The sequence below is a fragment of the Gracilinanus agilis genome, chromosome 2 (genome assembly GCF_016433145.1).
Source record: "Gracilinanus agilis isolate LMUSP501 chromosome 2, AgileGrace, whole genome shotgun sequence".
Classification (NCBI taxonomy): domain Eukaryota; kingdom Metazoa; phylum Chordata; class Mammalia; order Didelphimorphia; family Didelphidae; genus Gracilinanus; species Gracilinanus agilis.
The window spans coordinates 196047989-196064087 of NC_058131.1; positions in this window are offsets into that span (position 1 = coordinate 196047989).

Consider the following 16099-nt stretch of genomic DNA (forward strand, 5'->3'; position numbering starts at 1 on the left):
ACCCTACCTCTGCCCATTATTTACTTGGACTTTGATGAAGTCACTTCATATCTTTGGACATATATAATATATATGTTCTCATATATAAGATTAAAGGAGTTGCACTGAATAATCTTCAAGGTCTTTTTCAGGTATAAAATTCTATAATCTATCTATTCATGTAGCCTTCACAAAATGAATGTCTTTAGTGTTCCACAGTCTGATTCAAGGGGTAGTGAGTTTAAAACTCTATAAGCTCAAGGTTTTATTCCAGTATATTCTCCTCAATATTAATCACCACTAACAATTAATAACTTATCTATACTTCTGAGTGATCTGTTGATTAACACCACACTATAAATTTCATCAGATAAATATCAGTTGGCTTTTACAAGGGGATATCCAGTGAAATGATAGAAGTCCAAAAGCATTTCTACAAACACTAAGGGTCAACTCTTAGGAAAATGGATTCGTACTTAAAAATTTTGCTACATAGTATTTATACCATTATATTAATTTATGAATGTCTTGTATGTGTTGGGTGGATGAGTTGTTCCCTTGCTGTAAGAAGTTGGACCCTAACTTAGATCAACTGCTAGGCTGGCCCCAACAACCATTTGGCTACCAGCAAATTCTGATGTGAATTCTAATCTTTGGACTTCTGGTGGTTTGCTCTTCCAGTCTTTCAAGCATACGAAGTAGTAGCCTAAATTTCTTAAGGTCTAATAACCTTTTATTTTTTAAATTATTTATTTATTTAGAATATTTTGCCATGGTCATATGATACATATTCTTTCCCTCCCTTCTTCCTTTCCCCCTCCCTGAGCTGACAAGCAATTCCACTGGGTTATACATATATCATTGTTCAAAACCTATTTCCATATTATTCATATTTTTAGCAGAGTGATCTTTTAAAGCCAAAACCCCAAACATCTCACCATCGAAATACATGGTTGATCATATGTTTTTCTTCTGCATTTCTACTCCCACAGTTCTTTCTCTGGTTATGGATAGCATTCTTTCTCTTAAGTTCCTCTGAATTGTCCTGGGTTATTGCATTGGTGCTAGTAGAGCAGTCCTTACATTCGATTGTGCCACAGTGTGTCAGTTTCTGTGTACAATGTTCTCTTGGTTCTGCTCCTTTTGGTTTGCATCAATTCCTGCAGGTCTTTCCAGTTCACATAGAAATCCTCTAGTTCATCATTCCTTTCAGCACAATAGTATTCCATAACCATCAGATACTCTAATAACCTTTTAACTAAGGGAGAAAGAAAAAAGACACAATAAGAACAGAAGCAACTATAGCACCATATGTTTATGACTTCATGTCAATTAACATAGGGAGTGTAGGACACTGGCATTACTTCTTTCTACCTACCCAGAAGATTGGTGGTTCTTGCCTCACCTAATTCTAGGAAAGAGAATAATATATTTGGTTATTTAGTGTTTTTTTAAATTTTTTTATTGATGTTTTCTGGTACTCTAAGAACCCTTCCCTATCCTCCTTCTAGAGAACCGTCTTATATTCATTAATTAATAAATAGACATGTATTAATTTATCATATTAATTTAAATAAAACCTAAATATTATTAATTTGTTAATATTTATTCCTCTCTGTGTGCTAGGGAAATAAAAAGAGGTAAAAAAATCCCTATTCTCAAGGACATTACAATCTAATAGAGAAGACAATATGCAACCAAATATATATTAAACAAGTGATTTACAGGATAAATAAGAAATAATTAAAAGAAGGAAAGCACTAGAATTAAGGACTGGAGGAGGCTTTCTGTAGAAAATAGAATTTTGATTTGGACTTAAAACTTAAGTCAGAATGGTCAGTAGTTGGCATAGAGATGTAAGAGTGACCAAGCCATGATAGATAGAGAGAGAAAATCCCTGGAGCTAAGAGAGGTATATTTTGTTCATAAAATAGCCAGGAGGTCAATGTCACTGGATCAAAGAGTCCATATGGGAAAATAAGGTATAAGAAAACTGCAAAGTTGGGAGTAAGCTAGGTTATGAAGGACTTCAAATGCTATACATAATATTTTGTATTTGATCCTGGAGGCAATAGGAAACCATTGAGTTCATTGATAGATGTGTGTGACATGATCAGAGTTGCATTTTAGGAAAATCACTTTAGTGGCTAAATGGAGAATGGATTTGAGTGTGAGGAGAGACTTGAGAGAAGAAGAGAAGAGCAGGCTATTATAAGTCTTCAAGGCATGAAGTGATGAGGGCCTGCAATAGAACATTGGCAACATAAGAATAGAGACGAATGTTATATGATTAGAATCTGCTTCCAAGGACTCCAATTCCCAGCATCCCACTTTCTTTCTCACATTATTGCTGATGTAGGAAGGCTATAAGTTTTGTGTAGTCTTGCCCCTCACTCTCTCTTCCTGTAATTGCAGCTGTTGAAGTGGGCTTTATGGAGAGGCAGGAGAACTTACATGGCTTTACTTTTTGTTAGGCTAGAACTTCTATTTCTTTTAGTTTATTTTCTTTCTTCTTCAAGTAATTATTAATAAAATTTATAAATATAATACTTGGAGTTATTGATATTAATTTTAAATCTTACATTATGGTGACCAGAAATCTGAAGTTTAGAATGTTAGTTCCTCTCTAAGTTATAGAGCAGTTTTTAAAGACAGATTAGTTTTAAAAACCTCTGCTACCTTGCTGCTGCTCCTGCTGCTGATGCTGCCTCCACCTTCCATGTTTGGCCAGACTCTGGCTGGAGGTCCTTGTGAGCTGCTTTTCGTGGGGCTGGTAAAGTATAAACCCCTCCCCTTTCCCTTAATTTGCTAACAGCTGAATGCTTGCCTTGGAAGCCTGGGTGTTTCTTTCAGGCAACAATTAGCCTCCTAAAGGCTTTTACCTGAGGAGATGCTTCCACCCTCTTAACTCCCCTGCTCACATGACAGTGAAAGCAAGCTGCTCCCTGGAATTTTTACCCCTAGAGGGGAGAGGAAGGAAGGTTACTTTTCCAAACATCTTAACTTTTACTACTCCTAGCCAGTGCATACTAGGCTAGTGCCATCTACAGACAAGAAGTAGATTTGCAACCAATTTAATAAGTAGAATTGCAAGCATGGCCCATTCTATGAAAGAGCAGTGCATTACCAAAGTTTTAGGATGCCTTTTTCTACCATTCCTGGGTGCACCTGGCCTTGCAATTAGCTTGAGGAATCCTGATATTCAGAGGGGGGATTCATCTTCCTACACCCCCTTGCCATTTTGGCCTGCCCAGTCTCTGCAACACATCCAATATGGGGTTCATCCACATGCTATGCTCACTACAGGTATGGGGAACCCCAAAGATGTGACCAAAGGAATCTAGATGGATGATGATACTAGGGAGGGGAAGGAACCTTAAAGAGTCTGGAGGTGAATTTTTAAGACTTTCCAAACTTCATTGTTTTATTGATGTTAACTATTTCAGTTTGTTTCCCTCAAAATAGTGAAGAAATCTCTATAATGCAGCTATAGAATTGGAGAAAAGGACTCTTGAATTCAGTATATCCTGTCACCTATATTATATTTGCTGATTGTTTGTTCTAAGATTTAATTGTTTTTTAAGTTCACGTATTGATCTAATCTAATCTATTTTGTTACACTATGTCACTTTCTATTACTGTGTTTTGACCATTTAGCTATATGTTCTGTTACATTGTCTTTATTTGTACCTCCCCATATGACTGGACTGGGGAAAATACCATTGTAAAAGTCCATAAACAACTTGCGCAAACCCTTTTCCATGGCAAAACCATAGGTCCTAATAGATGCTGGATTTGTCACCAGATCCCTCAAAGGTCACATGTTGCTTAAACAGCCTTTTGTTCCTTTTTGCCTTTGCTAATTGTTACATAGATAATGATGGATGGATTTCATCAAGTTAGTTACAACCTGTATACAACCTTTGGAGAATTTAACAATCTAAAAATTTAAATTGATTTTAATGGGTCTTCATGAATGATTTTTAGATCATTTATGAGGTAGTACCAGCACCTCTGACTGATCATTTACTTACATTTGAGTTGTTTGTAACAAGAAGTAAGGGTCCATTTAGTAGCTGAAGTGAAGAGCAATAGCACTGTTATATTCCCCACCTCGATATTTATAAAAATGTAATAGATGAGACATATAAAGACATGCCTTTTGTGGCTGTTACAATCTCATCCAGAAGGTGGGAAGGTTTTCTAGTGGGTGTGGTACCTCTGGATGGCTCCTGAGAGGGAGCATTTCCCATGGAGCCTACTGGCTTCTGGATGGTTTTTATATTTGTAACTCTTCAGCTTACTCTACCCTTTCTCCAAAATCATCTAGATTCTTGGTGACATTTTAGACCCAAAATATTTTCATCAGCAGTACAGAGGTTTGTGTTTTTTCTGGGCTCTCCTGCAAAATTTTGGAATGATGGCAGTAATAGACTTTGTTAAAAAAATACCTCAGCCAAGGTTGAAAATTGACTAGATCTGGAGAACTGTGACAAGTATACATGAGTTTCAAAGTTTTTTTTTAAATGTCACACAGTAATGCATGTGAATCCTAATGATAACAGGTTTGTTTGCTATTGTCATTAAATGGGCTATTATGATTTTGGGGATTTTGGTACTTCTTTGAAATGTACATTAGCTGAGGTACTACTGCTTTAAAAAGCTATAACTTGGTGAAAATCATTTGCACTCACACTGTGTATCATGGCCAAGTTAAAAAGGAAATGGATCTCATTTTTGGGCTAGAAACCTTTGTATTGTACCTCTCCTTGGCAAACACAGTATATCATTGATTGTAAATGATATATTTTTGATTAAAAAATATTATTGTTTTTCCTTGTATGTACAATAGGATTTTTGAATTTTCTTTCCTCTCTCATTTTTTGTACTTGAAGCACATGTTACCAGTATTAATTTTTTTTTAATTTTGCACTAATATAAGTTTACAATATCCATTAGCCCTAATATTAATGCATACTCAAAAGCTTGGGCATGGAAATATGCCATTGATTGTTTAATATTATGGGACTTTGATTAATGATTATATCTGATTCCAGGAGAAGGGGATCACAAAAGAGCCATTATACAGTGCCAAGAAGCAAGAGGTCAAGAAGACCAACCAATTGTGATGGGTTTGATGAAATCTGTGCCAAGAAAGAGGACTTGTTTTAAGGTTCAAGGAAGAGGCTGTTTGACAATGTCAGATGCAGAATTTCCCTGTGCCAGATTCAGACAAAGTACATCAGCTTAGCTACAATTTTGGCTCCCCTATCCCTGAGAGCAAAGGTAAAATAAGACAAGGGAATGATACTTCCTATTTGCTACTAGAATCTAGTCCCTTTTCGATTTCTTATAGTGTGACAATTTTCTGTAGTCCTGGCTGCTGATTGGGTAAGTACAAATTGCTGCAATGGTCCTACAGACTTGTGGGACATATATCATTTTATTGGGACCTGATTCAAGGATCTGCTATGGGCTTATTCTTCCTTACTCAGAATTTTTATAAACTATTTAATTTTGATTTTTTTCTTCTCTTTGTTTTTTTATGTTTTATGTTTTTGACTTCCTCTTAACAATTGATTCATATATCTCATAACTCAGCCATGTATACTTGGGTGATCTGTGTGTTGGGCAACACCCTCCTCAGGGGGATTGTATGTTGCCATAAAATTCTAGATTTATAAAAAATTTTCTTGTTTGAGAGTAATTTTAGGATAAGAAGCTTGCTGCCTCCCTGAATCAAGAAAGTGAACTGTTTGGAGATGCCTGCAGAAACCTCACACTGCATCAAAGGATCCAGAATGAACTTTGGGATGTAATGAAATTGTACTATGGGGGGTTAAATGCACTTATTTTTAATGTAAACTCTTATGCCAAAAGGGACAGCCCCCTAATTGGCTTTTTGTCAATGTGCCTAGCAATCATTAGTTTTGTTTTCTTTCTCTTTTCTTTCCCTTTTGCCCCCAAATTATTGTAATTTCCCTTGAGATAGTGCAATATTGTATGTACCTCTAGTTAAAGATCTTTAGAGATATATGTTAGTTATGTGTACTGATTCCATGGGGAAACTAGGCATGTAAATCTGGAAGATTTCTACATGTTCATTTTCCATTGGAATCACAGGAGGGATTATGTTATTAGAATCTACTTCCCAGGACTCCAATTCCCAGCATCCCACTTTCCTTCTCAGGTCACATGCTGAAGTAGGGAGGATATAAGTTTTGTGTAGTCCTGTCCCTCCCTCTCTCTTCCTGTAATCATGCATGTTAAAGCAGGCTTTTTGGAGAGACCAGAGAACTTACTCACATGGGTTTATTTTTTGTTAGATGATTAGGTTAGAACTATTTCTTTTAGTTTATTTTCTTTCTACTTCAAGTGATTATTAATAAACTTTACAAATATAATACTTGGAGTTATTGATATTAATTTTAAATCTTACAATGTGTTCAGTAGATGTTGCAAAGACCTTGGCAACAACTTGGATGTAGGAGTGGGAGATGGTGAAGAACTCAGAATGACTCCCAGGTTATAAGCCTGAGGCACTGGGAGGATGGTGTTGCCCTCTATAGTAACCGGGAAGGTAGTAGAGGGAGAGGTTTTAAGAGGATTAATAGTATTTTTTGTAGAGGAAAAACAGTGTTTCAATGTATCAATCAGTTGTACTAATTGTTTATGTGCAATGTGTCTTCTTATCTCTCTTTGTTCAAGTCCTGCTTGATCTTTAAAAGATTATATTTACTTTTAATACTTTTTGGTGTGTAAGTGTTCTTTCCATTTATCTTCTTGTTGTTTTGTATATATTAAATTGGTGCTTTTAAAAAAGCACATTTGATTCTGTTTCCACGGCTTATCAATAGATAAGCTCTGTGCTACACAGTAAATGGAAAGGAAAGAATCATAAAATGGGTGTGCATGCTCAGAAAGAAAAAGCAGAATTCTCCATTGTGAATACCTCCAAGCAGCCTAACTGAGTTTCCATGTGGGTCAATGGATTAGGCAGAATAGGCTACACCGTGCTCCTGAGCACTGAACCCTCGTTGGTTAGTTCCAAATTCTTTTACTAAAACTGCTTTAAGGACAAGGTTTTGTAAATGTTAAATCATTATTTTTGATTTCCCATTTTCAGTATTTCTGATTTCATTGGTGAAAGGACTTTTGGAGGAGGAAACAATGTAGGTCTGCAATCCTTGTCCAATTTAGAGGTTCACTTGGGGGAATCCTAGAGTTTAAGTTACTTGCTTAAGGTCAAAAGTCATTATATGTCAGAGGGAAAACTTGAAAATAGGTCTTCCTGCACCCCAGGAGCTCTACCTCTCAAAGTGTTCTTGTGCTGCTTATCATTACCATTTTCCATCCTCATCCTCATCATGGTTATTATCTAGTTAAAAGCTCTTATTTTCCCAGGGAGAAAACCACTGAGGTGAAATGACTTGTCTGGGATCACATGGCTAATTGATAGCAGAGCTGGGACTTTAAGTCAAGTCTCTTTCTTCCCAATCTGATGCTCTCTTCATTCCAACCCATTTCCTTCCAGCTTTGAATCATCATCACAGGCTCCTAGGATTTGGAACGTTTAACTTATTTGTGTTCTGCAACCTAGTATTGGAACTAGTGGCCTGTATATGGTGATTTAGAGTGTGATTCATTATTAACCTTTATGAGCTAGTCATAATCACAATCACAAGGGAAGTCATACTCTTGATCAGGAAGTCTCCTTAAAATAATTAGATTGTTATTTCCTTTCTTCTAGCTAAGTGTTAAAAGAACAAAGTTATTTTCAATTTATCAGAAGCTTTGTGTCAAGTTAACTTAAAGGACAGAAAGCAGAGGAGAAAGCAAATAATTAGAAAGAAAAAATTGCTCTTTACAATGTGCTAATACTGTCAAAGCCTTTGAGATATGGAAAAGATGCAGACATTCAGTCAAATTCTTTCCCCTTTACATGTGTATTTATGTAGAATGGCAACCTTGGCAGTAGAACACTGCAGGTATTAATTTAAAATTCCCCCACCTGGGATTCCCAGTGGTGTTCATTCATTTGCTTTAAACATGTGCTTTGCACATAGTAGGTACTTAATAGACATGTGTCATATTAAATTATTCTATGATCCCATACTTGTTCTCAGTCATTCAGAAAGCCTCAGAATTGCTGATAACACTGAGAATATTTCACACACACAGTCACTGGTATTCTAATTTTCTCCTTTTCTCAATCAAGGGAGTATAAAAAGTTGAAGACAAGTTCACATCATGTCAAAAAAAAAAAGAATGAAAGAAAGAAACAACCCCAGGAGTTTACAAAAAATGATCCCTTTGATTACTGTTTTATTTTAAATTGTTTGGGTAAAATAGACAAAGTAAGTAATGTGTAGGGGGAGTTTTCTCTCCCCTGTCTTATCAACTATGTAATTCCTTGGTAAGCATCTTGTAAAAATGAATTCTCTGTTTATCTGATTTCCCCTTTGTTGTTTTTCTTAGTCACAGAAAGACATCTGACAAGGTTATTCCTCTTTGCAGAATTCCCTAGTTCAGCTTAATGCAAACCATTTATAGTGCTTTGGAATTAACACCATGGTGCCACTCTGCTCATTCCCCAATCCTTGGATTGCAAGACTGCTTTGTTCTCCTTTGTATTTTGACATTAAAGCAACTAGAATTCACCAAGGCACAGAGCATTACAGTGTAAAACAATTTGCTATTGTTTGAAAAGTCTTTCAATTGCAACTTTTGAAAATTAGGTACCTAAGAAAATACAATACCTTTCATTTCAAGATTGTACTAAGGGACACCATCAATTCAAAGCAATATTATCCAAGGAAAGCCATATTCAATCATTTATTCATAGCACAAACATTTATTAAAAACATAATATGTTTGAGGTACTGTTAGATGCTCAGGGAGATGCAAAAAATAAAGCTCTCCTGAAGGTTTGTAAAATACTTTCTTTACAAGAAGTAATTTCTGCACAAATTACTGTTCCCATTTTACAACTGAGGAAACTTGACCTTTAAATGGATAAGTAGCTTGCCCTGAGCTCCATTATTGAGGTTGGATTTGAATTCCAAGTCTAATAATTTTGTCATTTTGTTATGCCCTTTTCAAAGATGAAGTAAATAGGGTTTCTACGTTCTAGGAGTTAACCATGGGAAAAAGGCAAGGATAAGATAAACAGTTCAGAATTAAACATAACTGAACATTAATATGATAAGTGCAACAGAAATATAAAATGCCATGAAATAAGTAATGATTTGCAATTGAGATGAAAAAAGATTGACTAATGACCTAGAGGCAATGTGGTATACAGAAGTAAAAAAACATTGGCATAGAAAACATCAGAGACAGGATGGAAACCCAAGTCCTCTGATACCAAGTCTCAATATTTAATCTCCAACCATGGTTAGATTATTACTTTCTCACATGCAAAAGAGAAAATAACTTTTACTTACCTTTCCTTTTCTACCTGAATTTGAGAACTGAAGAGTTACACAGTCATTATTTGGAGAGTAGGGTAGTTCTACTGTTGAGTTAGAAATTTACTATGTGAGGGTGAATTGAGTCCTATTTCAGAGAGTAGTTTACTCTACCCTAAAGAGATTGGCCTACTTAACATAATTATAGGAAGAATAATCAATACAAAATCTTGGCTTGTATAGGGAATAATATTATTATAGAGGATAGAGTCAATACCTAGAATATAGATACTATGTAATTACAATCATTAAAGCAGAATTTCAGAAGCTATAGATCAACTATGTTAGACATATTGCAAATATTAATTTAGTTCATGTGGAATATTGTGGAAAGGTGCTGGATATCATGAAAACATATTTAGCATTCCTCTTACTGGAGTTTTATATCTATGCTGTTCCTTCTGATTTCCAGGTTACTAGAGGATGGGGAAAAAAGTGGGGCTTGTTTCAACCTCAAGATGCAAGAATTTCATACTTCCCACATTTGGCTTTTTCGGACCAATGACCCTACTAACCGATATTGATTCTGAGATAATGCACAGAAAACTCATGACTAAAGGGAGGTAGTTTATAGAATTGAACAATATAGAAAGGAGGTAGAAGTCTTACCATTTTTCATTGGAGACTATATAGCTAATTCCTAACCACCAGCAGTCATCCTCTAAAGGATAAGTTATTTTGTATTTTGGACTTTGAAATTTGACCCTTAAGTTAACCCTTTGTCTTCTAGGGAAGAAGAATAGCACCGATGCTGGGGATCTGCAAGATGGTGCAAATTTGATTTTTTTGTGGATCAGATAGGAAATAGTGTCATACTAAGGATAACAGTATGAACAGTCAGGAAAATAAAACCATCCACTTGGTAGAAGATTGTGATGCCCCTTAGTGTCATAGACACTGCAGGAAGAAATGTTTGATGAAATTACTGCAGTGAGAACTAAAGAAGACAGCTATTTCTTAAGGGCATATCTTGAATGCCTCTGTGCCAGCCTTGAACATGAAGGCTGAGAAATAGCATACCAGGACAAAATTATTATTCATGAGAACATATATTGCCAAGGTCCTGGAGGCATGTTGATTCCTGAAATGAAGGAAGAAAATGCACAATTCAGTCTGCGTCTTATTCAAGTCCTTGGTTTTCATGCTTCATGGATGGGAGATAAAAGTGACACAGCATAATAAAAAATGACAAGAAATTGGGTGTTTTTTCTAGTTTAAGAGGAGAGGCAAATATTATTCTTAACTTCTGTGGTTATCATGACCAAATAGTACCACTAGTTACTTATGCTTTATAGAGACTTTTGAGATTAGCAAAACATTGTGCAGATGTCATTTTTTCATCATCACATCACCTCTCTAAGTTTGGGAGAGCCTAGATCATATAATTATCTTTGTTTTAAGCAAATGAAATAAGTGACTTCTGGGTGTGGAGCGAAAATGGCAGAGTAGAAATAGAGAAAGCTCAAACCACTATGAGAATCTTCTCCAATCATTCTCAAAATAATGCCTCAAAATGAATACTTGAGTGAAAGAACCAACAAGAGGATGGAATGAAGCAACACATACAGAAAACAGCTTAAAATGTAGATAATGAGGGTCTGGTTCACTGGGTAAGAGGGGAGCACAGCCTACAGGAGGTCTCACCAAGGAGTAATAGCACAAGCCAACAGCAAGCCCCACCACTCCACATCTACTGTTCCAGGTTCCAAACTTGGGCCCAAGCCAAACACCAGACACTGAAAGCCTGCCTAACTCAAGGGCAGAGCAATCTCATATATACCTCACCTCCCCCCCACCCCCAAGGGGTAAAGTTACAAGCCCCAGGGAAAAGGAATCCACAGTATGCCTGACCACATTAAGCCTAGTGTGAGGTGAAAAGCCCCTGCCAAAGCCTGAACTCCAGAACAGAGTAGTTCAGTGCTCATGGTAGCATCAGCAGACCCAGTGGATTATTGAATTGGCAGTGGGAGGTGACTTTCAGAGCTCTCAACCTCCAGGCCATTACACCAACTCAGAAGACCTGAAATTTGCAGAAACCCAGAAATAGAGTTAAGGGTAGCAGCAAGTAAAATCTAAAGCTTAAACAATGTCCCTCTACCCTAGGAAGAAACTTTATCATAAAGCCAACCTTTGAGAGAAAAGTAAAATTTGAGAAAAAGGCTGAGAAAATGAACAAAAATAAAAAAAAAGCAAACAGACCCTAATTATAGAAAAATTTTATGGTGACATAGAAGAGTCAGGCAAAGACACAGAATGGGACAGTAAAAGGAATTCAAATAAAGACAAAACTTCAAAGAAAAATATGAATTGGTCTTAGGTTCTGGGAGAGCTCAAAAAGGATTTCAATAATCAATTAAGAGAGGCAGCGGAAAAATGAGGAAGAGAAATGAAAGCAATGCAAGAAAAAAAATAGCAGCAAACTGTATACATTCCTACATCAAAAGATGATATTTGTAATTCTTAAAAATTTTTAGTATTATTAGAGCAGCTAATTATTCTGATGAGAATAATATGACATGTGAAAAATAAATCAAGGGATAAAAAAGAGGATTGCACTGAGAAAAAAGGGAAGGGAGAATGGGATAAATTATCTATTCTAATGAGGCATGAAAAACTATTGAATTGGAAGCAAGGATGAGGGTGGTGACAGACAATGCTTAAACCTTACTCTCATTGGAAATGTCTCAGAAAGGGAATAACATCCACACTCATTCAGGTATAGGATGCTACTTTACCCTATAAAGAAAGAGAAGGGGAATAAGACAAGAGAGGGTTAATGGAAGGGAGGGGGAAGTAAAAGATGGTGATTAAAAGTGAAACACTTGTGAGGAGGGACAGAGTAAAAGTAGAAAGAGCAGGATCAAAAGGGAAAAAGAAGATGAAGGGGAATATGCAGTTGGTAATCATAACTGGGAATGTGAATGGGATGAACTTTCCTATAGAATGGAAGTGACAAGAAGAGTGGATTAAAAAGCAGAATTTCAAGACATGTTATTTACAAGAAACATATTTGAGGCAAGGAGACACAAACCAAGTAAAGGTAAGGATATGGACTAGAATTTATTGTGCATCATCTNAACTTTCCTATAAAATGGAAGTGACAAGACGAGTGGATTAAAAAGCAGAATTTCAAGACATGTTATTTACAAGAAACACATTTGAGGCAAGGAGACACAAACCAAGTAAAGGTAAGGATATGGACTAGAATTTATTGTGCATCATCTGAAGTAAAAAGAAAAAGGAGTTACAATCATGATTTCAGAAAATATTTTTAAAAATAGGTCTAATTAAAAGAGATAAAAAGGAAATTATATCTTACATAAACAATGAAGTAATATCAATACTAAATGTGTATGCACCAAATGATATAAGCCTCCAAATTTTTCAAGGAGAAATGAAATGTTCCAGGAGGAAATAGACACTAAATCTATACTGAAAAGATACCTCAACATCCCTCTTTCAGAACTAGATAATGTGTTATTTAGAATTACTGGGGTTCTATTTGGAAGTATTGAGCCTCAAGATATGCAGTGTTTGACAAACTTCCTGTGGACATGTGGGGGACCTTGGAACAACATTTCCCGTGGTCCAACAGGTTTCCTGTTTTAGATGACGTCTTCAAGGTGAGGGATGGCTTTAAATATGGTGAAGTGGATTTGAACTTCCTCTTTGGCTAACTGAGAGGGCTCACTGGTGTACGAGACAGACAAGATGGAAGGAGATAGGTACTGGTGGGCATTTTGAATAGATCTTAGCCAGGCGTGTGGTCGATTTATCTCTATCAGCATGGCTTTAATTAAAATACTAATTCCCCTCATTATATCAGCCTTTATCATTTTTAAAAAAAACAATAAATAGAACCAAGAAAGAAGTGAAGTGAAAGAAGTGAACAAGAAAGAAGTGAAGGAATTAAATGCAATTTTAGAAAACTTAGAACTAATATATGTCTAGAGAAAAATTGAATGAGATTAGGAAGGAATATACTTTCTTTTCAGTAGTACATAGCACTTATGTAAAAATTGATCATATATTAGAGCATAACAAATTCACAACCAAATTCATAAAATCAGAAGTAATACATGCATTCTTTTTAGATTGTAATGCAATAAAAATATAATCAATAAGGTATCATGGAAAGACAAATAATTTATTGGAAACTAAATAATCTAATGATAAAAAAGGGATGGGTCAAAGACCAAATTATAGAAACAAACAATAATTTTATTAAGGAAAATGACAATGAGAAGATAACATATCAAAATGTATGGGATATAGTCAAAGCAATACTTAGAAGAAATTTTTATACATCTCTAAAAGTTTACATCCACAAAATAGAGAACAAGCAGACCAATGAATTCAGCATGCAAATTAAGAAAACTAGAAAAAGGACAAATTAAAAATCCTCAATTAAAAAATAAATTAGAAATCCTAAAAATTAAAGGTAAAATTAATAAAATTGAAAGCAAAATAACCATTGAACTAATAAGACTAGGAGTTGGTTTTATAAAAAAAAAAAACAAATAGGGCATTGGTTAATTTGATTTAGAAAAGGAAAGATGAACATCATATAATCAGTATCCAAAATTAAAAGGGTCAATTCATCACCAATGAAGAGAAAATTAAAGGAATCATTGGGAGCTATTTTGCCCAATTATATTCCAATAAATCTGACAACTAAGTGAAATAGAAGGATATTTAAAACATAGAAACTGTGTAGGACAAAAGAGGAAAGATAATACTTAAATAGTTCTATCTCAGAAAAAGGAATTTAACAATCCATGAACACACAGAAAAAAATCCTCCAAAGCTAGATGGATTAACAAATGAATTCGACCAAACATTAAAAAAAATCAATTAATCCTTATACTGCATAAACTCTTTTGGGAAAATAGGCAGAGAAGAAATACTACCAAATTCCTTTTATGACACAAATACAGTACTATTACCTAAGCCAGGAAAAGCAAAAACAGAAAAAAAATTGTAAGACAATTTATTAATGAATACATATGCAAAGATTTTAAATAAAATGCTAGCAAGGTAATTACAACAATATATCACAAGGATCATTCATTATGACCTGGTGGGATTTATATCAGGAATTCGGGGTTGGTTTAATATTAGGAAAACTATCAGCATAATTGACCATATTAATAACCAAAATAATAGAAATCACATGATTATCAATAGACACAGAAAAAACCTTCAACAAAATACAATTTCCACTCCTCTTAAAAATACTAGAAAGCAATCATAATTGGACCATTCCTTAAAATGATAAGTAATATTGACCTAAAAATATCAGCAAATATCATCTGCACTGGGTCTAAGTTAGAAGTCTTTTTAATAAAAAGCACTTACAAGTGCTTTAAAAGAATTAACACCATACCAAAAAGTTATTTTTCCTCTGGTAGAAATTGGAATATTCATCCTTATTCCGTCTCTTTCATTTTTAGTCCGCATCAAGTGCATCCACCTCAGAAAGCAAAAACTGGTATCAAGCATATACTTACTCCAGCTTCATTTGTCTGATTTAAATAGAAAAGGAGCAGATGTGGGAACAGCTTAAGAAGAGCAGAGGCTTCCATCCAGCACAGCTGTGGAATGCCCAACATAACCCAGTTTGCAAGGTCTCTAGGTAGCTATAGCTTAGGAATTGCCAGGCATGTAAGCTTACTCCTCAAGCATGAGAATTCAACCCCTCCTTTTCCCAAAAATGCTGAATGTTCTTCCAAGAAATTCTGGGAGAACATACAGTGTTCTGTAAAAAAGCTGGGTCACACATTGACAAGTTGAATTGACATGTTGAATTATCACTTATAGAAAACTGATCAAAGCCGCCTAGGTAATTTAGATCCATTGTTTCCATCCCATTAATCACTGACTTCCATCAGGAGTGATCTAATCCCTCTGCCTGATCCAACCATCTATAAATAGCTACTTGAAATCAATAAACTTTTTCACTGATCAATAAGAGGGCTAAGTGTCTGTCAGTCTGTTGGTGACCCTTCTGATCCCAGAATCATTCCTCTAATCCTGGTTCATGACCCATAGAATAATTTGTCAACCTGGTTCTCTACAAATATGATGAGGAGTGAAGCAAAGATACCTATTTTCAGCACTATTATTTAATATTGTATTACAAATGCTAGCTTTAGCACTAAGAAAAGAAAAAGAAATTGAAGGAATTAAAAAACTCCAGATAATATAAAATACCTGAGAAACTACTTGCCATGATAAGCACAGGAATTACATGAACACAATTATGAAATACTTTTCACACAAATAAAAGTCAGATCTAAATAACCGGAAAAATATTAATTGTTCCTGAGTAGGCAGAGCTAATATGAAAAATTATAATTCTACCAAAATTAATTTACTTATTCAATGCCACAGAAATTAAGCTGCCAAATAATTATTTTATAGAATTAGAAAAAATAATGACAAAATTCATCTGGAAAAACAGAAAGTCAATATTAGGGGAATTAATGAAAAAAAGTGAAGGAATGTTGACTAGCAGTTCCAGATCTCAAACTGTACTGTAAGGTGGTAATCATCAAAACAATCTGGTACTGGCTAGGAAATACTGTAGTAAATCAATGGAATAGTTTAGATATACAATATTCTGAGGTAAATGACCTTAGCAACTGTTA